Raw genomic sequence first — 23,496 nt, 5'->3', positions numbered from 1 at the left:
TTCCATGAAAGCATCCCATGTCTCTGAGCTTTTTTTCTTGGATATTTCTGTTATGGTATACTAGTGAGGCAGAACTAGTAATTAGCAGCTGGAGTTAACCATGGCAAGTCTCCTGCTGATGTAAAGAGAAGTTCTGAATTTATCAAAGGAATAAAAGAAGCTCCAGGACTCTCACTGCAGTTGAATGTATTGTGACTTTTCTGGCTCATTTCCTGTACATTTCTCTGTCTCTGTTTCTCAGGCTCTCTTGTTGGAGCTGTTCCACTCTGTATTAAATTATATGTTCAGCAGTGCTACAGTGGAGGAGAGAGGGTGGCTTGGTGATTAGAGCCCTCCTCTTGGCTGTAGAAGACTCAGGTTCAAGTTCCTGCTCTAATAAATATTTCATTATTTACTCAAAGTGGAACAGATCCACCAGGAAAGATTGAAAAAACTCCATCTCAGGCTACAGATAAATTGGTTAGTCACTAAGGTGCCACAAGTACTCCTTTTCTTTTTCCATCTCAGGCTAGTCAATAGCCTAGTGATTAGGGCTCTCCCCTGGAGAGGGCAAAATGGAGGGAGAGAGGAATCAGGGAACCAGAGTTGGGGAAAGCAGGCATCTGGAGAGGGGAAAGTGGAATTGAGGAAAAGCAGGAACCTTTGGACAGGGAGGACCCAGAGGGGAGAAGCAGGATATAGAGGAGTGGGGGAAGCAGCGACCTCGAGGTGGGGAGCAGTGTGGATTGGGTGGGAATGGGACAAACTCAGACTCATAATAGAAACATGTTTTCAACTTTAATGGAATGGCTGCTCTAACTGCATAACACAATAAATTTACTTGGCAATGCATATATCCCATTTTATTTGTGTCCTCTGTGATCTTCTGTCCCTCAAAATCCAATAACCAGCATCTCATAATCACTGTTTTGTTTACTATGATGTTTGTTTGTTTTTCTCCATGTCCATCCTGTTATCTAGACCAAGTTCCCATGAGGATGCAGGTTCTCTCATTCTGCCATAGCACCACAGCCAGATGCTCTCTGCCTGATTTGATTATTTTCTTCATTACTTGTTCTCTTCACAGGTTGGAATCAGGTAGGAATCCCATCTCTTTCTGTAGTTTCTTATATGATTTATCTAGGCTTACAGTGACTTACAAATGGGCTTCACTTGAAGACAATGGAACTACTTACAGTGTGTAAATAGAACCACAAAGCAAGATTGGCAACTTCTTTATTCAATTTTGCTCTGCTTATCCTGTTGCTGGGTTGTTGCATTGTTCTTGGGATAGTTTTTAGGTTTGCTTATTCATGCATGTATTTTTAAAAGTTGTCAGCAATGGATAACACTCTGTTACTGAAGGAGGATAAAAATCTAAGTAAATAAATAGCAGGGGTTTGAAAAGATGCCCAGTAAGATGTTTAGTTGTAAACAGAAGGCTAAACAAAAAACACCCCAAATTCCAAACAGAAACAACAGTGTTTTTTTAAAAAGTGTCTTCCCTGCCTGTCCAAACCTTCAGGACTAATAACTGTCTAACTCATCTTAATGCACTGACGTCCTCTTCCACTCATTCCCTTCTCAATCACCTAGAGAGAGCAGGGACTATAAGTCAGTAGGTTGAACAAGAGGGTAAATGAGATACACAGCTGACGACCCTTTATTGAAAGTGTCCCATTAGAACCCGTGGGGTTGTTAGCTCAGACACTCCATCTGCTTTCAGTCTCTGGGACATCACATTAGGAAAGAGGCACTAATCTGATCCCAAACCACTTAATGCTTCATATGTCAAAAACCAGTGCTTTGAAGTGCACACAAAATATACTGGAAGTAAGAGCATATCACAGAGCTCAGGTACACAGTGTTCCATGTGCAGAGCACAGCTAACCAAGTAGGATGCTACACTTTGCACTATCTTAAATTGAAACTAGCCCTCTGGAGATTAAAGGATTTCGCAGCCTATGAACCTGAGCAACAAAAGGAGAGCCCATTAGGACTGATCCAAATCCCATTGAAGTAAATGAGAACTGTTCCATTGGTTCAATGGGATTGGGATCAGGTTTCCAGCCCTTTAAAATTTCCTCCAAATTGTGTTGCCTAGTTTATCAGATCTAATCCTATTTTATTTGCATAGCACACTACTGCATGAGGCTGACAGGACTGAGGAGGCAAAAGAAAAGTAATTTTTCTCTCTGAGTTAATTTTCTTTATGTTGTGGCACATTTCAGAGCACAATGTAGAGTGACTGAACCTTATCACCCTGTAACTGGGGTTGGGGACATTTTGTGATCCTCTCACTTGCTCCCCATGACAAGTGCTGGGAATGTATTTCAGTATTTTTAAAAATATAATCTTTCTGCCTGGTGGAGCCAGCAGCAGTCAGGGCCGTGTTCAATATCTAGGGGTTCCTTTCTGTCGATACAACACAGAACTGGCTCAATCCTCCACCCAGTATCCTAGGAAATTTACACACCACCCCTGGGTGCCTCTGAGAGGCAATACTTCCCCACTCACAAGCATAGAGTCTGAGTATAGAAAAGAAACTTTAATAAAAGGAGGGAAGCAACTCAGTGTTAATTTGGGAAAACACTGCAACTAGGGTCCATAAAAATAAACCATGGGTAAACGACCCAACCCCAAGTAGGTTGGGCAGTGTCCTTTCCCCTCAGGTTCTTAAGTCCAGCAACCCAAAAGCCCCCTTCACATGCCCAAACCTTCTCTGCACCCCACTCACAGTTGCTGTCCTTGGTTAGTGCAGACCCAGAGTTCAGAGGTGCATCTGCAGACTTCACCTCCCACCTTGTGTGGAGAGGGGGTAAAGAGGCTCCTTACTTGTAGCGCTGCTCGGGCACTCGCTCGCTGCCCCTCTCTGCCAGCCACCCTGCCAGATGCCTGCTCACCATGCTCACCGCGCCTCTCCACTGTCAGCCTGCTGGCTGCTTGGTCACCGCTGTTGGCACACCTCTCCACCAGCCACCCTGTTGGCCGCTCACCTTGCTTCTCCACCAGCCGCCCTGCTAGCCACTCATCATGCTTCTTTGCCACTGCCCTGCTGGCTGCTTGTTGCGCCTCTCTGCCTCAACAGCCACTCATTCACCAGCTGTCAGTCACCTTCTGCTGCCATCTGCCTCTCTGCTGTGTCCTCTGCACATCAGTTTCTTAGTAATTTTAGCTCTTAGCGGGCAGGGCAGAAACACAGTCGCACCACAAATGATTTCAGCTCTGATCGAACAATTAAATTAACAAAGAGGGTTCTAATGAAGCCTATTTAATGCTATTCTTTGACCTGTGGGGAGGAACAGGTTGAACCAGTCTAGGTAGGACCCTTGGTGAGGGTGTGCTGCCTTCTCACTGGGATACTTGTCCCCACCCCTCTTACTTTCACAGAGCGCTGACATTCGAGCCTCTGGCTTAACAAGGTTCTTTCAACTGAGGATGGTCCCCCTTATTTGGGACAGGTTAAGCACAGTACTGCTTCTCTGTATTCCCACAATAATTACAACATTGGTAACAGCATTTCACTACTCCTGCATTCAGTACTAAGGTGATTTGTACCCAACACCAGTTAAAGTTGATCACTTTGACACCTCTGCATCTGTTGAATATGTAAACAGAGCAGGAACAAATTGTATTTACATAAACACACCAGGAGTCTCTCCCACTCCCAGCTAGCTGTCAGGGAAGCATTCATTCAGACCCTGCTTACATAAACATAATAATAACCCTTTAGACATGAGTGGGTAGCCAGTATTCAGGGTCTTATGGGTTCTTTCCATTAGAAAGAGAAATTGCTGATGGAGTCAGGTATTTATTTGATGAAATCCTTTTTATTTACATAGAATGTACACAAAGTCCCGCATCATTGAACACAGTAGGAATCAAACAGCAGGAGGCAATTTCTTTGCTCACAATTCCAAGCCTCTTTCAACCAAAACTTTGCCCAACAAGTTCTCTCTTAGCTTTCACATGCTTCAAGTGCTTTTCTGGCTGTCTCTGGCCCTTCTTTGCAGCCTTTTCTGTCTGCTTCTTTAGTGTTTTTTCTCTGCTTCTGCTCTCACACACAAGCACACAGCTCTACCAAAGCAATACCCATCCCTCTGTATTTGCACTATGCCCACATAGCTCAGCTCTTGACCAGACTTGCACATGGCATGTAATTTGAGTGGTGGCTCTGAAAGTTTCAGCTACTTTACTCCATAAAGGAGCTTCATTGCTTCTAACATTTATTCTGAATGAAGGGTGGCTATTACACCCACTAGATTCAATGAGGTTTCACCCTACATCTGGTATAACAATAATTTAACAGAGTAGCAGCCGTGTTAGTCTGTATTCGCAAAAAGAAAAGGAGTACTTGTGGCACCTTAGAGACTAACCAATTTATTTGAGCATAAGCTTTCGTGAACTACAGCTCACTTCCACTGAATGCATCCGATGAAGTGAGCTGTAGCTCATGAAAGCTTATGCTCAAATAAATTGGTTAGTCTCTAAGGTGCCACAAGTACTCCTTTTCTTTTTGCGAATAATTTACAGTTGTGGAAATGCATTATTTCTTGTAAACTCCATATATAATTTCATGCCCCATAGAATATAAAATACATGAAATAGATCTTGTTGTTTGTGTGTATTGTTAAAGAAATGTATATGAATTTCCCATGCTTTCTCTGAGTTTATCTTCCTTGTATCCTGGTACATTTCTTAGCTCGTTTTAAAGTGGTTGGACCTGACCAGCCTGTCATTGCCACTGTGGGAGAAGAGATTGTGTTACCCTGTCACCTGTCCCCCAAGATGAGCGCTGAGAACATGGAGGTGACGTGGTTCCGTTCCCAACTCTCTCCATTTGTTCATCGCTATAGTGATGGAAAGGACCAGTATGGGCAGCAGATGTCAGAATATCAGTGGAGGACAGAGCTCTTTAAAGATGGTCTCACCGATGGAAATGTTGCCTTGAGAATTTTCAATATCAGACCTTCTGATGAAGGACAGTATAGCTGTTTTGTTCAAGAGGGTATGGATTATGAAGAAGCCCTATTGGAACTAAAGGTGTCAGGTCAGTAGCGTGTGGGGAAGCAATAGATGTGATATATCTTAATTTTTAGTAAGGCTGTTGGCACAATCCCACATGACAATCTCATAAGCAAACCAGGGAAATGTGGTTTGGCTGAAATTGCTAGAAGGTGGGTGCACAACCTGATTAAAAAATTGAACCCAAAGAATAGTTATCAGTTGTTTGCTGTTAAATTAGGAGGATGTATCAAATGGGATCCCACATGGGTCATTCCTCGGTCCGGTACTATTCAATATTTTCATTAATTACTTAGATAATGCAGTAGAGAGTACACTTATAAAATGTGCAGATGTCACCAAGCTGGGAAAGGTGCAGTCCCTTTGGAGGGCAGGATTAGAATTCAAAATGATCTTGATAAACTGGAGTATTGGTCTGAAATCAACAACATGAAATTGAGTAAAAACGTGCAAAGAGAAATACACGTAGGAAGGAAAAAATAAATGCACAAATACAATATGGGAATAACTGTCTGGGCAGCAATGCTGCAGAAAAGGATATGGAGATTTTAGTGGATCACAAAGTGAATATGGAGCCAACAGCATGATGCTGCAGTGAAAAAAAGGAGATTTAGGCTACATAGCAGGAAAATCTTTCTAACTATGAAGATAGTTAAGCACTGGAACAGGTAACCTAGGCAGGTCATGGAATTCTTGTCATTGTAGGTTTTTTAAGAAGGAGGTTACACAGACACGAGTTTGGGATGGCCTAGGAGTACTTAATCTTGTCTCAGTGTGGGTGAGTGGACAAGATCAAGGGTTCTCAACATTTTTCTTTCTGAGCCCCCTCCCCCACAACTTGCTGTAAAAACTCTACAGTCCAATTGTGCCACAATCACTGTTTTTCTGCATTTAAAAGCCAGGGCCAGGATTAGGGGATAGCAAGCAGGTCAATTGCCCAGGGCCCCACACCACAGGGGGCCCTGTGAAGCTACGTTGCTCAGGCTTCAGCTTCAACCTCGTGTGACAGGTCTCAGGTTTCAGCCATGCACAGCAGGGTGGGGGCTTTGGCTTTCTGCCCTGGGCCCCAGCAAGTCTAATGCTGACCCTGTTTGGTGGACCCCTTGAAACCTGCTCATAGCCCCCTGTGGGGCCACAGACCCCTGGCTGAGAACCGCTGGACTAGATGACCTTTTGAGTTCCCTTCCAATCCTATAGTTCTATGTGCCTGTATTTCCTTTGGAGAGGGTTCTCAGTGATTCTTATTTGCATTTTACTATTCAAAATTTCCTGTTACCTTCCATTTATTTCCTAGCAGTAACTCCAGTGTGTCACTTTTGTAAATCGGATTTAAGTTCCTATGTCATTTGGGTGCTTTTGAAAAATTTCCCCAAGTCCGTTGCGAGGAATGATTCTTCATCCAAACATGAAGTACATTGGATAAGGGGTACACTAGCTACTCCATGTCTGAAAATGAGTGGCTAGTGTTCTGCTGGCTCCTTGTCACTCTGGTGCTATCTCATTTCATTCTGGTGAAGGCTGCTAAAACTTTAAGGAGGGAGAACAATTCCTCCTGTGAAAGCCCATTCCTCCTCCACTGCTTTTCACCAGTGAAGAGGGGCTTAGGAGCAGCCACACATACTGAGCTCTGGGTTAAACTTGACCAGACATGGACAGACTTTTCTCCTCTGTCTTTGACATGTACTGTCAAGGTTCCTCCCCCACTCTGAACTCTAGGGTACAGATGTGGGGACCTGCATGAAAAAAACCTCCTAAGCTTATCTTTACCAGCTTAGGTCAAAACTTCCCCAAGGTACAAAATATTCCCCCCGTTGTCCTTGGACTGGCCGCTACCACCACCAAACTAATACTGGTTACTGGGGAAGAGCTGTTTGGACGCGTCTTTCCCCCCAAAATACTTCCCAAAACCCTGCACCCCACTTCCTGGACAAGGTTTGGTAAAAAGCCGCACCAATTTGCCTAGGTGATTACTGACCCAGACCCTTGGATCTTAAGAACAATGAATAATCCTCCCAACACTTGCACCCCCCCTTTCCTGGGAAATGTTGGATAAAAAGCCTCACCAATTTGCATAGGTGACCACAGACCCAAACCCTTGGATCTGAGAACAATGAAAAAGCATTCAGTTTTTTACAAGAAGACTTTTAATAAAAAATAGAAGTAAATAGAAATAAAGAAATCCCCCCTGTAAAATCAGGATGGTAGATATCTTACAGGGTAATTAGATTCAAAAACATAGAGAACCCCTCTAGGCAAAACCTTAAGTTACAAAAAAGATACACAGACAGAAATAGTTATTCTATTCAGCACAATTCTTTTCTCAGCCATTTAAAGAAATCATAATCTAACACATACCTAGCTAGATTACTTACTAAAAGTTCTAAGACTCCATTCCTGGTCTATCCCCGGCCAAGACCCAGCATACAGACAGACACACAGACCCTTTGTTTCTCTCCCTCCTCCCAGCTTTTGAAAGTATCTTGTCTCCTCATTGGTCATTTTGGTCAGGTGCCAGCGAGGTTACCTTTAGCTTCTTAACCCTTTACAGGTGAGAGGAGCTTTCCCCTGGCCAGGAGGGATTTCAAAGGGGTTTACCCTTCCCTTTATATTTATGACATGTACCCATAGGGCTAGCTAAAGCAGACTGTATATGATCAAAGAAGAGATATTTCACCTGAAGGTACATTTGAAATATAACTTTTATTTTTCTCAATCTTTTTCTTTATCAGTTAGTGTTAAGATCATTTACCAGCTAAGGGATTCATGAAATCATGAAATACAATGTTTTGCCATGTGTAGATCCTGGAATGGAAAACTAGTGAAGGAAAAAGTTTTCCCTTCCCGCTCCATGAAATAATTATAATTTCTTGCTCATATTGTTTCCTGAGTCCATGAGTATAGGGAATAAAAGGAAAGTTTAAACGTTTATCCTCCAGGCTGAACATGTGCATAAATTAATACTGATTTATTAATTTTCTCTAGCTTCAGGCACTGCTCCTCACATCTCTGTTGAGGATTATCAGGATGGAGGGATCCGTGTGGTGTGTCGATCGGTTGGCTGGTACCCACAGCCTGAGGTGCTGTGGAGAGATGCCAGTGGACAGCATTTACCATCGCTCTCTGAAACAAATTCCAAAGAAGCCAATGAGCTGTTTGACATTGAAAATTCCATCGTTATTACAGAGAATTCACACCAGAACTTGTCTTGTGTAATCAGGAGCACCCACACCAACCAAAAAAAGGAATCAACATTATTTTATATATCAGGTCAGTTACCACCAAAGCAACACACTGTGATCAGCAACAGAAAAAAGACAACAGCAGATTGGTTAACTACATTAAAATGTATCAATAGCAATGAAGGCTAGAGTATGATATTTAGAAAAAAAACCCTACAAAAGAAACAAACCAATGGTGGAATTTTCAAAAGTATCCTGAAAGTCAACAAGACTCATGCTCCTAAATAATTCAGACACTTTTGAAGATCCCACCTATACTGTATAGCAGAGGTGGCCAAATTTACTGACTCTCCAAGACACATATGACAATCTTCAGAAGTTTGAGAGCTGGGGCATGACTGCAGGAGTTTGGGGCTTCAAATCTGTGGGGAGGGGGGTCTCAGGGCTTCAGCCCCATGGGAAGCACCTGCTGGGGCTTGGGGCTTCAGGAGTGGGGCTGAAACCCGAGACCTTCCTCCCTGCAGTGCTGACACGGGGGGACACATGGGGTCACACGCTCCCCCAGACTTTTGCCAGGATTTGCTGGCCCTGCTTGGTCACATGGTGTCGCCCTGTGTGACAGCTGCCGGAGCCGGCAAGCTGGGAGCTGTGACTATGAGGAGAGGCAGCTGGGAACTGCAGGGGGAGCTTCTGCTTTTGCTTCTGCATGAGAGCTCTTTTGGGACCATGGAGAGGAGGGGCTCAGAGCATAGCCCCAGCTGGGGCTGAGCTCTCACCCATGGCCGGGACTGCAGCAGAGCAATTGGCCTTGGCCAGAGCGCCAAGCCCAGAGCCCATCCCCCGTTCCACCATTCCCCCCAAGGCCCTACCTGGCCCCACCCCATTCCACCCCTTCCCTTGTGAGCCTGCCCCTGTTCCAACCACGAACCTGCCCCCATTCCACCCCCACTCCACCTCTTCTCCCGAGGCCCACACCCCGCTTGTTCCTTTCCACCCTGTCCGCTGCGACCCCGAGTCCAGAAAGGCTCTGTGTCCCCACTGTGGCCCTGGAGTGAGAGCTCCTCCAGCCCCAAGGCTGTAGCAGTGGGGATTTTTCCGGGGGCCCCAAATTGGCCAGGACCCCTGGGCATAGGCCCTGTGGGTCTGTGCGGTAATCCGCCACTGCACTCCCGCTCCCGGCCTCTCCCCAAGCCTCCATTACGCACCGCCCATGATTGCAGCCCCAGTGTGCTGAGCACTGTACAAATAAACAGTGATAGTTCTAAACTAAATGAACAAGACAAGCAAAAGACTGGACAGGAAATAGAGCAACAGAGGGGAAATGACATAGTAAAGCTCATACAGCAGGGCACCAGAAGTGTGGGGAACATAATTCAGTCTCCTGAGTCTGAAGCCAGTGCTTTAGGCATTGAACAAGGTTGTCTCTTTGTGCAACAACAGCAGTGAATTAAACCAGGCTGATTCATACGCTGATCTGTGAATTGATGCCTGTGTTGGTTGGAGTCCTTGTAATATAGGTTTCTGGTGCTCTGTGCACTGCAGACAGGGCTGTATTTCCACCTTTGTTTTAGACTACTCCTGCTGGAGGTAGCTTTATATGATGTGGAATCCTTTGATTTTTGCCCTTACTTACAGAGTGATGTGAGTCCCTCTGGGGTTTTCTTTTACAGCTGCCTTTTTCCCAAAGGCGAATCCATGGATGGTGGCTCTGTTGGTGATCCTGATGATTTTCGCATGTTTCATTGGTATCACTATTTATTTATTTAAAATAAAAGGTAAACATTATAAAGGAAAATATAATGCAAGATTTTCTTCTAATAAAAGCAGTAAGGCTACATCTGAAAAACTAAAAAGTAACATGAAAAATGTAGAAGCAACAAAAAATAATGGTTTTGTATGGAAATGTCCTTGCAAAGGAACTTCACTGAGTTACACCAGCTGAGCCTTCACATTTATATATAACGGGACACATAAAATTAGAGAAAAGTGAAAAATTTTCATCTTTGTTCTGGGGATGTGAAACCCATCAAAGTCTCATCATTTGTACAGTATCTGTGAAGAGCTTTCACTGAACTCAAACAGAACCCTTGGTCCACTGGTGAATTTATGTATACCCCAAAGTTTACAGTCCTGTAACTGTCCACACAAGGGAAAAGAAACTCCTTGAAGTGTAAAAATATAATTAGGAAGGACAAAAAAGAATTTGAAGAACAGCTAGCCAAAGAATCAAAAAATAATAGCAAATTTTTAAAAATACATCAGAAGCAGGAAGCCTGCTAAACAACCAGCAGGGCCACTGGACGATCGAGATGCTAAAGGAGCACTCAGGGACGATAAGGCCATTGCAGAGAAACTAAATTAAAGTCTTTGCATCAGTCTTCACAGCTGAGGATGTGAGGGAGATTCCTAAACCTGAGCCATTCTTTTTGTGTGACAAATCTGAGGAAGTGACCCAGATTGAGGTGTCATTAGAGGAGGTTTTGGAACAAATTGATGAACTAAACAGTAATAAGTCACCAGGACCAGATGGTATTCACTGAAGAGTTCTGAAGGAACTCAAATGTGAAATAGAAGAACTACTAACTGTAGTCTGTAACCTGTCATTTAAATCAGCTTCTGTACCAAATGACAGGAGGATAGCTAATGTGATGCCAATTTTTTAAAAGGGCTCCAGAGGTGATCCTGGCAATTACATGCTAGTAAACCTGACTTCAGTACTGGGAAAACTGGTATAGTAAAGAACAAAATGGTCAGACACGTAGATGAACATAATTTGTTGTGGAAGAGTCAACATGTTTTTTGTAAAGGGAAATCATGTCTCATAAATCTAATAGAATTCTTTGAGGGGATCAACAAGCATGTGGACAAGGGGGATCCAGTGGATATAGTGTGCTTAGATTTTCAGAAAGCCTTTGATAAGGTCCCTCACCAAAGGCTCTTAAGCAAAATAAGTTGTCATCCAATAAGAGGAAATGTCCTCTCATGGTTTTGTAACTGGTTAAAAGATAAGAAACAAAGGGTAAGAATAAATGGTCAGTTTTCAGAATGGAGAGAGGTAAATAGTGGTGTCCCTCAGGGGTCTGTTTGGGGCCCAGTCCTATTCAACATATTCATAAATGATCTGGAAAAAGGGGTAAACAGTGAGGTGGCAAAATTTGCAGATGATACAAAACTACTCAAAATAGTTAAGTCCCAGGCAGGCTGCAAAGAGCTACAGAAGCATCTCTCAAAACTGGGTGACTGGACAACAAAATGGCAGATGAAATTCAATGGTGATAAATGCAGAGTAATGCACACTGGAAAACATAATCCCAACTACACATGTAAAATGTTGGGTTTAAATTGCTGTTACAACTCAAGAAAGAGATCTAGGGGTATGTCTACACTACAAAATTAGGTCGAATTTATAGAAGTCGTTTTTTTAGAAATCGGTTTTATATATTCAAGTGTGTGTGTCCCCACAGAAAATGCTCTAAGTGCATTAACGCGGTGGAGCGCTTCCACAGTACCGAGGCAAGCGTCGACTTCCGGAGCGTTGCACTGTGGGTAGCTATCCCACAGTTCCCACAGTCTCTGCTGCCAATTGGAATTCTGGGTTGAGATCCCAATGCCTGATGGGGCTAAAACATTGTCGCGGGTGGTTCTGGGTACATATCGTCAGGCCTCCGTTCCCTCCCTCTCTCCATGAAAGCAAGGGCAGACAATCATTTCGCGCCTTTTTTCTTGAGTTACCTGTGCAGACGCCATACCACGGCAAGCATGGAGCCCGCTCAGGTAACCGTCACCGTATGTCTACTGGGTGCTGGCAGACGTGGTACTGCATTGCTACACAGTAGCAGCAACCCCTTGCCTTGTGGCAGCAGAGGGTGCAGTAGGACTGGTAGCCGTCATCGTCATGTTCGAGGTGCTCCTGGCCATATCAGCCAGGAGCGCCTGGGCAGACATGGGTGCAGGGACTACATTAGAAGTGACTTGACCAGGTCATTCTCTTTAGTCCTGCAGTCAGTCCTATTGAACCATCTTATGGTGAGCAGGAGGCGGTATGGATTGCTAGCAGTCCTATTGTACCATCTTCTGCTGGGCAGGCAAGAGATGAGGATAGCTAGCAGTCCTATTGTACCATCTCCTGCCGAGCAGCCATGAGATGTGGATGGCTTGCAGTCCTTCTGCACCGTCTGCTGCCAGCCAAAGATGTAAAAGATAGATGGAGTGGATCAAAACAAGAAAAAGACCAGAGTTGTTTTGTACTCATTCGCTTCCCCCCCCCCCCCCGCCCCGTCTAGGGGACTCATTCCTCTAGGTCACACTGCAGTCACTCAGAGAAGGTGCAGCAAGGTAAATCTAGCCATGTATCAATCAGAGGCCAGACCAACCTGCTTGTTCCAATAAGAACAATTACTTAGGTGCACCATTTCTTATTGGAACCCTCCGTGAAGTCCTGCCTGAAATACTCCTTGATGTAAAGCCACCCCCTTCATTGATTTTAATTCCCTGTAAGCCAACCCTGTAAGCCATGTCGTCAGTCGCCCCTCCCTCCGTCAGAGCAACGGCAGACAATCGTTCCGTGCCTTTTTTCTGTGTGGATGCCATACCAAGGCAAGCATGGAGGCCGCTCAGCTCACTTTGGCAATTAGGAGCACATTAAACACCACACGCATTATCCAGCAGTATATGCAGCACCAGAACCTGGCAGAGCGATACCGGGCGAGGAGGCGACGTCAGCGCGGTCACGTGAGTGATCAGGACATGGACACAGATTTCTCTGAAAGCATGGGCCCTGCCAATGCATGCATCATGGTGCTAATGGGGCAGGTTCATGCGGTGGAACGCCGATTCTGGGCTCGGGAAACAAGCACAGACTGGTGGGACCGCATCGTGTTGCAGGTCTGGGACGATTCCCAGTGGCTGCAAAACTTTCGCATGCGTAAGGGCAGTTTTAAGGAACTTTGTGACTTGCTTTCCCCTGCCCTGAAGTGGATGAATACCAAGATGAGAGCAGCCCTCACAGTTGAGAAGCGAGTGGTGATAGCCCTGTGGAAGCTTGCAACGCCAGACAGCTACCAGTCAGTCGGGAATCAATTTGGAGTGGGCAAATCTACTGTTGGGGCTGCTGTGATGCAAGCAGTCCACGCAATCAAAGATCTGCTGATATCAAGGGTAGTGACCCTGAGAAATGTGCAGGTCATAGTGGATGGCTTTGCTGCAATGGGATTCCCTAACTGTTGTGGGGCCATAGACGGAACCCATATCCCTATCTTGGCACCGGAGCACCAAGCCGCCGAGTACATAAACCACAAGGGGTACTTTTCAATAGTGCTGCAAGCTCTGGTGGATCACAAGGGACGTTTCACCAACATCAGTGTGGGATGGCCGGGAAAGGTACATGACGCTCGCATCTTCAGGAACTCTGGTCTGTTTCAAAAGCTGCAGGAAGGGACTTTATTCCCAGATCAGAAAATAACTGTTGGGGATGTTGAAATGCCTATATGTATCCTTGGGGACCCAGCCTACCCCTTAATGCCATGGCTCACGAAGCCATACACAGGCAGCCTGGACAGTAGTCAGGAGCTGTTCAACTACAGGCTGAGCAAGTGCAGAATGGTGGTAGAATGTGCATTTGGACGTTTAAAGGCGCGCTGGCGCAGTTTACTGACTCGCTTAGACCTCAGCGAAACCAATATTCCCACTGTTATTACTGCTTGCTGTGCACTCCATAATATCTGTGAGAGTAAGAGGGAGACATTTATGGAGGGGTGGGAGGCTGAGGCAAATCGTCTGGCTGCTGGTTACGTGCAGCCAGACACCAGGGTGGTTAGAAGAGCACAGGAGGGTGCGGTGCGCATCAGAGAAGCTTTGAAAACCAGTTTCATGACTGGACAGGCTACGGTGTGAAAGTTCTATTTGTTTCTCCTCGATGAAACCCCCGCCCCTTGGTTCACTCTACTTCCCTGTAAGCTAACCACCCTCCCCTCCTCCCTTCGATCACTGCTTGCAGAGTCAATAAAGTCATTGTTGCTTCACATTCATGCATTCTTTATTCATTCATCACACAAATAGGGGGATGACTACCAAGGTAGCCCAGGAGGGGTGGTGGAGGAGGGAATGAAAATGCCACACAGCACTTTAAAAGTTTACAACTTTAAAATTTATTGAATGCCAGCCTTCTGTTTTTTGGGCAATCCTCTGTGGTGGAGTGGCTGGTTGGCCAGAGACCCCCCCACCGCGTTCTTGGGCGTCTGGGTGTGGAGGCTATGGAACTTGGGGAGGAGGGTGGTTGGTTACACAGGGGCTGTAGTGGCAGTCTGTGCTCCAGCTGCCTTTGCTGCAGCTCAACCATACTCTGGAGCATATTAGTTTGATCCTCCAGCAGCCTCAGCATTGAATCCTGCCTCCTCTCATCACGCTGCCACCACCTTTCAGCTTCAGCCCTCTCTTCAGCCCGCCACTTACTCTCTTCAGCCCGCCACCTCTCCTCCCGGTCACTTTGTGCTTTCCTGCACTCTGACATTATTTGCCTCCACGCATTCCTCTGTGCTCTGTCAGTGTGGGAGGACAACATGAGCCCAGAGAACATTTCATCATAAGTGCGTTTTTTTTTTCTTTCTAATCTTCACTAGCCTCTGGGAAGGAGAAGATCCTGTGATCACTGAAACACATGCAGCTGGTGGAGAAAAAAAAAGGGACATCAGTATTTAAAAAGACACATTTTATAAAACAGTGGCTACAGTCTTTCAGGGTAAACCTTGCTGTTAACATTACATACATAGCACATGTGCTTTCGTTACAAGGTCGCATTTTGCCTCCCCCCACCACGTGGCTACCCCCTCAACCCTCCCCCCTCCCTGTGGCTAACAGCGGGGAACATTTCTGTTCAGCCACAGGCAAACAACCCAGCAGGAACGGGCTCCTCTGAGTCTCCCCTGAAGAAAAGCACCCTATTTCAACCAGGTGACCATGAATGATATCACTCTCCTGCGGATAACACAGAGACATAAAGAACGGATGTTGTTTGAACGCCAGCAAACATACACTGCAATGCTTTGTTCTACAATGATTCCCGAGTACGTGCTACTGGCCTGGAGTGGTAAAGTGTCCTACCATGGAGGACGCAATAAGGCTGCCCTCCCCAGAAACCTTTTGCAAAGGCTTTGAGAGTACATCCAGGAGAGCCATGAATGCCTGGGCAAATTAATCCTTTCACATGCTTGCTTTTAAACCATGTATAGTATTTTAAAAGGTACACTCACTGGAGGTCCCTTCTCCGCCTGCCGGGTCCAGGAGGCAGCCTTGGGTGGGTCCGGGGGGTACTGGCTCCAGGTCCAGGGTGAGAAACAGTTCCTGGCTGTCGGGAAAACCGGTTTCTCCGCTTGCTTGCTGTGAGCTATCTACAACCTCCTCCTCATCATCATCTTCTTCATCCCCAAAACCTGCTTCCGTATTGCCTCCATCTCCATTGAAGGAGTCAAACAACACTGCTGGGGTAGTGGTGGCTGAACCCCCTAAAATGGCATGCAGCTCATCATAGAAGCGGCATGTTTGGGGCTCTGACCCGGAGCGGCCGTTCGCCTCTCTGGTTTTCTGGTAGGCTTGCCTCAGCTCCTTAAGTTTCACGCGGCAGTGCTTTGGGTCCCTGTTATGGCCTCTGTCCTTCATGCCCTGGGAGATTTTGATAAAGGTTTTGGCATTTCGAAAAGTGGAACGGAGTTCTGATAGCATGGATTCCTCTCCCCATACAGCGATCAGATCCCGTACCTCCCGTTCAGCCCATGCTGGACCTCTTTTGCGATTCTGGGACTCCATCATGGTCATCTCTGCTGATGAGCTCTGCATGGTCACCTGCAGCTTGCCACGCTGGCCAAACAGGAAATGAGATTCAAAAGTTTGCGATTCTTTTCCTGTCTACCTGGCCAGTGCATCTGAGTTGAGAGTGCTGTCCAGAGCGGTCACAATGGAGCACTCTGGGATAGCTCACGGAGTCCAATACCGTTGAATTGTGTCCACAGTACCCCAAATTCGACCTGGAAAGGCCGATTTAAGCGCTAATCCACTTGTCAGGGGTGGAGTAAGGAGATCGATTTTAAGAGCCCTTTAAGTTGAAAAAAAGGGCTTCATCGTGTGGACGGGTGGAGGTTTACATCGATTTAATGCTGCTAAATTCGACCTAAAGTCCTAGTGTAGACCAGGACTTGGAGTCATTATGGATAGTTTTCTGAAAACATCCACTTAATGTGAAGCGTCAGACAAAAAAGCAAACAGAATGTTGTGAATCATTAAGAAAGGGATAGATACCTCTGTGTAATTCCATGGTACACCCACATCTTGAATACTGCATGCAGATGTAGTCACCCCATCTCAAAAAATATATGTTGGGATTGGAAAAGGTTCAGAAAAGGGCAACAAAATTTATTAGGGGTATGGAACAGCTTCCGTATGAGGAGAGATTAATAAAACTGGGACTTTTCAGCTTGGAAAAGAAACAACTAAGGGGAGGTATGATTGAGGTCTATAAAATCATCACTGGTGTGGAGAAAATAAATAAGGAAGTGTTATTTACTCCTTCTCATAACACAAGAACTAGGGGGTCATAAAATGAAACTAATAGGCAGCAGGTTTAAAAGAAACAAAAGGAAGTATTTCTTCACACAACGCAGAGTCAACCTGTGGAACTCTTTGCCAGAGGATGTTGTGAAGGCCAAGCCTATAACAAGGTTCAAAAAAGAACTAGATAAGTTCATGGAAGATAGGTCCATCAATGGCTATTAGCCAGGATGGGCAGGGATGGTGTCCCTAGCCTCTGTTTGCCAGAAGATGGGAATGGGCTATGGGATGATCACTTGATGATTACCTGTTTTGTTCATTCCCTCTGGGGGTACCTGGCATTGGCCACTGTCGGAAGACAGGATACTGGGCTAGATGGACCTTTGGTCTGACCCAGTATGGCCATTCTTATTTTCTAGTAATAATTTTTATTTATCGCTGTTTATTTTATTTATTTGTTTATTTATTTATTTGGGAAATGTGATACCGACATTGGTGTCATTATCTTTCCTCCAACAAGTAAAATTTTCCACAAATTTGTCTCCTCATTATTATTATTATTTATTATTTATTATGGGAGAGATTTTAGAACCAGAAACACCACTATCATCAATAAGAGCTTTGTCATTGACTTCAGGGAGTGAAGGATCAAGCACTAAATGCACAAGTCCTAGAACAATACAGTTGATAATATTAGGGCCTGAAATTACACTCCTTGCACCCCTAAAGCTCCCAACAAAGTTGCTGGATATGTAGGATATGCCAGGAAGCAGGACTGGGCTCTAATTCTGCTGGGAATTCAGAACTTTCACAACTTGGAAATACTCACTCTTTGATATTGAACTCCAATGTAGTCACATGATTAGTAAAACATAAATTTAATGTTTATCAAGGTGCTAAGGATTCATATAATGAAAACATTTCTTTCAATCTACATTAACTGTAAATATTCTTAAACAACTTGCTTTTCAAATGTTTTCTCCTAATAGAAACTGTTCTATGAAGTTGTTTGCTGTTAATTTTTGTTGTTGTGATTATTGGTAATAAAGGAACACCAACTTGAAACTCACATGAAATATCACAATAATGTATTGATGATAATTCAGTAGGTAGGAGATGAGAACATAGAGAACATGATTTAAGATGTATCTTCACTGAGGGTGAAATTCCCCTCCTGCGGGAGGTGACATGAAGTGGGAAACAAGGGGGACTCTGTGCCCTCCTGCACAGCGGGGAAGGGCTTCATGCCAGCTTGGTATCAGTTTTTCCCCTTTGTGCAGAGTTGTTTCTGATAGATACAAGTTAGGTCTATTCTTGGTGTCATCTTGTTATTTACAAAATATGTAGAGGAAAGTCTTTTATCCTAGAACACAGTAGAAACCAACAACAGCAGACAGTTTCCTTGCTCAGAAAATCCCCAATCTTCCACTGTAGTGAGCTCTGTGCCCAAGGAGCCCTATCTGCTTCCGTTCACACCCATAACTCCTTTGCCAGGTTTCTTTTGGTTTTCTACCTCCAACAAACACACACGCACGCCCGCACGTACACACACACACACACACACACACACACACGGTCTTTTAGCCCCTGAGTTCACTATCAGTGATAGCCCTGTTAATCTACCTGGGTTGGCTTTGTGCCCAGTGCATTGGGCAGTAGTTTTCATTATTTCTAGCTGGATCACAACACCAAAGGCCATAATGATTCTTTCTACTGAACCTGAAGGCAGATGCTTGGCTTTAATAAAGTCTGTGATCCTCTTTGGATCAAAATCCCATTAACACCTGCCAAAATAACCTCAACAAGTGCTGAGAAAGAGGTGTGTGTGTGTGGCTATATGTACTATAAATCTGTGCAGGAAGCCAGAAGCTGGGGCTAGGGAGGGTTTGTTGCAGAAGCTGGACAGTGAAGTACAGGGAGAAATGGAGATAGAGACTGAGGAGTTTTAGGGATAGCTCTGTTTCCTTATTATAACAACATGATCTGGTCAGTGATATAGAAAATGACTCTGTTGAGCGTTACCATTGTCACATGACAAGTATCAGGTCAGCAGAGAAATGGGAGTGAAGCCGCCAGGGCCAGGATTTTGTAGATTCCAGATAGGGGATGTGCAGGAGCTGCAGCTCAGATCAAAGTGAGTACACTGGCCATTGCCAGGCTTCAGAGGTGCTCTGTGTCCTGCCTGTGGTATCTTTACTGAAATCTCTTTTTGCTAACAAAGTGCAGTGCACCTGAGCTCTATAGTGCTGGGCCCTACAGAAACACCCCATGCTAGGTAAGTAAATAAATGCATCTATTCCAGGGAGGAAAAAATTCCTAGCAACTTTCAGGTTTAAAACCAAGCCCTTTTTGAATCATCACAGCTAAGTATTGTCAATTGTAACATCTCTCTGCCCGACACTCCCATAACTCAGAGACTGCCCTCTTTACCTATAGTTTGAATTTCATACATAGAGAATACAGCCTTTCAACTGTGTATCCAGGGGGATAGAAGCTCTGGATGATAAAACTGGATATAATAATGAATATTTATTTCTCTACATTTTTAGGGAAACTTACTGCAGAGCTTGGTAAGTCTTCTTTTGCTTCTTTCTATTTTTTGCACGCAGTTGTATACTGATCAGAGAGTTTTGTTGTCATTGTGGTGTTGACGTTTATTTAGTTTTTTGTTAGGTTGATTGATTTTTTGGGGGGAGGGTTGTTTTTCTGATTATTTATTTCTTGGGGGAGGTTGTTTTTCTTTTTTCAATTTCAATTTTAAAAAATGTGGAATAGAGGTAAGGCTGATCAATGTCACACAGAATAAACAAAATAAAATAAGGGATTTGAAAAGAAAGGAGCTGTCAGATTTAACTTTGATCTTGACAATACTGAGAAATAGTGCAGAAAAGAAGTGGAAAGTGGATCTTTGTCGTAAAATTGAAATTAAATTGGCAATGTTTTGAAGAAAAATGTTTGTTTCTGAAAAAGGCAATTTGTCAAGAAAAACACTTTTAATTCAAAAATTAGGATTAGCTTTCAGATTTGACTTGCTGTGTCTGAGTAGAACTCATGGGACTCAGTGGAGTGACTCCGATCTGTAAAGTTAAGCACGTGCAGCCATCTTTTCACGATTGCTGCACATATATGTTCTATTCTGCTCCCTCTAAAATAGATGGGAGATTTTTCACTGACCTCGGTGGGACCAGGTTCAGGCTTTTCTGACCAGGTATTTTGCATCCTAATTCGAATGTGTCCGTTGAAAAATCGGATCGTAAGTTTTTTGACAGTTGCATAGTTAATGGGACCTGACATAATACAAAAGAGTGTGTTAAAGGTGTAGCCTCTGTGAGAGAAGCACTTACACAATCTAGGTGTGTTTCTGATTCTTTATTTTATTATAAACATCTGATAGACATTATAAATCTATTTTTCCCTCAGTGTATCATTCTGTACCCTATTGAATCCTAGAGAATTTGTTCTGGGGAATTCTCATCTCTGATTATGTGGTTGGTTTCAGGCTGGAGAAAGCTTGCTGCCCCTCTGGAAAAAGGTAATTGAAGATCATACTGTATCAATGTCCATCACCTTTCATAAGAAAATGTTGCACCTTCTCCTTGATTGCAGCAGTGAGTAGTTCAGGGCAGACCTCACAAGCATCCTGTATGTCGGTGCGCATCAGGATGTGAGGCAGGTTTTATGCTTATGTCCTGCCACAACACAATGCATCCAGATCGTACACAGCTCCTCCCACTCCTCTGTCTGCATGTGCCCTGCCCCCTGAAGGGCTTTCTGAGAGCACCTCCCAGTCATTGTACAATGGAACATGACCCTGCCCAGCTGCTACCCCAGGGCCAATACCTGCCCTGTCTTCCCATCAATTGCCTTCCTGCTCCTGCTCATGTCTCCTCCTCACTCTTCTTCAGCCCTCACTGCCTGGAAGAGGGACAGAGCTATGCTCTGCAGACAAGGAGCAACTGAATTCTGTGTCTGGTGTCTAGATACCATGATGATGGAGATGGGAAAAGTGTTGACTAGAATTACAGCTAGAGGGGCTGGGGTAAGTGAGGAAATAAAATGTAGGGGAGGAAGATCCTGCTTCCTGCACATGAGCCAGAGCGAGCAGTGGAGGAGAGATGGGTGGGGGAGTGAAGGTGGTGGTGGGAAGGAGAGGAAGGGAAGGGAAGGGTGGGATGATGAGCAGTTTTGAAGATGATAGCAATTAACAGGAGGGTGGGTGAGTGCAGTTCCCCAGAGCAGCCGCCCTTGGGAGAAACGGGACCTGCTGCTGAGCAGTGAAATCTGAGGCATGTCAAGTCCTTGCCCCATGTGGCCTGTTGCTGTCTGAGGCAGGAGCACTCAGAGATCCAGCATTTGGAGAGGGGAGGAGAGTGAGGAGGCCCATATCACATTGAAAGGAAGAAGCAGCTGGGAAACAAAAGGACTCATGCTGGAAATAAAGCACTTCGGGGGGCGGGGGGGGGGGGAGCTGTGTCAATATTCTTGACTTCATATAATCTGCTGTGTCCCCCTGGGGATACCAGGATTCCTGTGTCCCCCCAGGGATACTAGTCCCCTCCATGGGGAGAGGTGGGGCCAGGAGGGGATAGACCCTGATTCTGAGGCCTGGCCCAGCTGATCCCTTCACTCTGTTACTGACACATCTCTGTCAGGGGAGTGACTCTCCCCTGCACTGTGCTGAGATCTCAGAGCTGCTCCCCATTCCAACCTGGTAAATTCTGGAGGAAGGCGATTCCCTAAGTCACACTCCATCTGGGGCAGATTCTGTCACTGACATGATCAAACTCTCCCGCAGGGCTGAGCTCTGCCCTTAATGCTCTGATTTTTTCTTTCCCAGAGAATGTGACTCTGGATCCAGACACAGTTCATCCCCATCTTCTCCTGTCTGTGGATTGCAAAAGTGTTAAACGGCTATTCACACGGCTGGATTGCCTCGACAATCCTAAGAGATTTGAATATGAACGTTGTGTGCTGGGCTACGAGGGGTTCAACTCAGGGAGACATTACTGGGAGGTGGAGGTGGGACGTGGGGGATACTGGGCTGTGGGGATCGCTAGAGAGTCTGTGAGGAGGAAAGGAGAGATCATATTTAGCACTGAGGAGGGGATCTGGGCTGTGGGCCATTGGGGGAATCAGTACCTCGCTGTCACTTCTCCTCGCTCCCCATTGGCCCTGAAGCAGGTGCCCAAGAGGATCCGGGTTTCTCTGGACTATGAAGTGGGGAAGGTGGCATTTTTTGATGCTGATAAAGGGGTACTGATATTCACTTTCCCACCGGCTTCCTTTGCTGGGGAGAAAATCCACCCTTGGCTCTGGGTCTGGGATTTGCAATCACAGCTCAGACTGTGTCCCTGAGACACAGGAAGAAATACCCCTCTGGGACACTTGTCATCAGCCAGTCTAGCCTCACACATCCTCATCCTAAGATGCTGGAGGTCTCCAATGTTTCTGCAGAGCCTGTAATGCACAGTTTCTATAAACCTGGGAGAGGGGTGGTGTCCCTGGATTTAAGAGCCATTGAGAGCAGAGATGGAGGAAGACAAGCCAATTTCCTTGGTCCTAAGATTGTGCAGCCTGTCTGTCACTAGCCTCTGCAATCCAAGAGAACTCTAGCCACTGGTCAGGTTAGTAGCTAAGGGTGTGTCTACACTGCAGCGTGTGCTCCATCCTGCCTTGCAGGCATGTGCACACATTAGTCAAGTCCACTTATAAAAGTCCACACTGCCGAGCTGCACATGATCCGTACCCCATACACGTGTGTTGACATGAATGCTGTAGTTTCGTGTTTGGCACTAGGATTTCTAGGGACATGGAGTGCACATTTGGCAGGCTGAAGGCAATATGGTGCCACCTACAGACCATTTGGACACCAACATAGCCAGTGCCATCCATATGGCTGTGGTCTGCTGTGCTCTGCCTAGCATCTGCGAGGAGAAAGACACTGCTGGTTTGCAGTCCCATACAGACATCCAGAATGTGCACCTGTCATCCAGGGGTGCTGGAATGGGGAGTCAGGGGTCCATGGCCCCATCACTTTTAAAAATGGGGGACTATGCCCTCCAACTTTTAACAAGCCGTAAGAGGAAGCGATGGGGGGGGGGCAGAGATGAGTGAGCAGGGGTAGGGGTAGGGTAGAGAGAGGTGGTGTGAGGGTGGGGGCTCAGGAGGAAGGGGTGATGTGGGAGCAGGGCATTGGGAGAAGGGGTAGTGGGGGAGGGCAGGGCCAGAGTTTAGGTGCCGGTGGCCCCCCACACTTTTATGGAGCTTCCATCGCTCCTGCTGTCATCACAGAGGTTGGGTCCAGGTGAACAAGGGAAACAAGGGATGGCTTACACACCTACATCCTTGCAGCACTGGGTGATGTGGAGATGTGATGAGGGACTGTAATGCTGTACATTGGCATTGTGTCTGTTTCCTATGTGCTGATTTGCTCTTGGTTATTTGCTGTTGCTTTTAAAAGAATCTGATATTTTATTTAAAATCTTTGGATACAACTTCCTGACTCTTCCTTTATTTCCTGACACTCATATGCCAATGTATTGTCCAAGCCAGCCAATTCATTAACAAAACAAAATCCTGAAATAACCCAAAGACCATTGCAGGCACCATAACTTCCTGTCCACAAATAATTCTTCAGAAGTGTGCAGTGTGAAATAAAGTGCAACCCTGTGCAAAAGGACAGGTTTCAGAGTAGCAGCCATGTTAGTCTGTATTCGCAAAAAGAAAAGGAGTACTTGTGGCACCTTAGAGACTAACCAATTTATTTGAGCATAAG

The 23,496-nt window shown here is 45.4% G+C and overlaps 1 pseudogene across 1 annotated transcript; it reads left to right on the top strand.

The window, feature by feature from the left end:
* Positions 1 to 705: 705 nt before the first annotated feature.
* Positions 706 to 22,804, top strand: LOC144274485 (butyrophilin subfamily 1 member A1-like; annotated as a pseudogene). The gene is made up of 7 exons (XR_013347887.1): positions 706 to 1,077; positions 4,682 to 5,029; positions 7,987 to 8,271; positions 9,854 to 9,928; positions 19,271 to 19,291; positions 20,221 to 20,253; positions 21,559 to 22,804. The product of XR_013347887.1 is annotated as a butyrophilin subfamily 1 member A1-like (transcript).
* The last annotated feature ends 692 nt before the right edge of the window (positions 22,805 to 23,496 follow it).

Source organism: Eretmochelys imbricata, chromosome 14, assembly GCF_965152235.1.
Source record: "Eretmochelys imbricata isolate rEreImb1 chromosome 14, rEreImb1.hap1, whole genome shotgun sequence".
Taxonomy (NCBI): Eukaryota; Metazoa; Chordata; order Testudines; family Cheloniidae; genus Eretmochelys; species Eretmochelys imbricata.
This window is presented reverse-complemented; position numbering and strand designations above follow the sequence as displayed.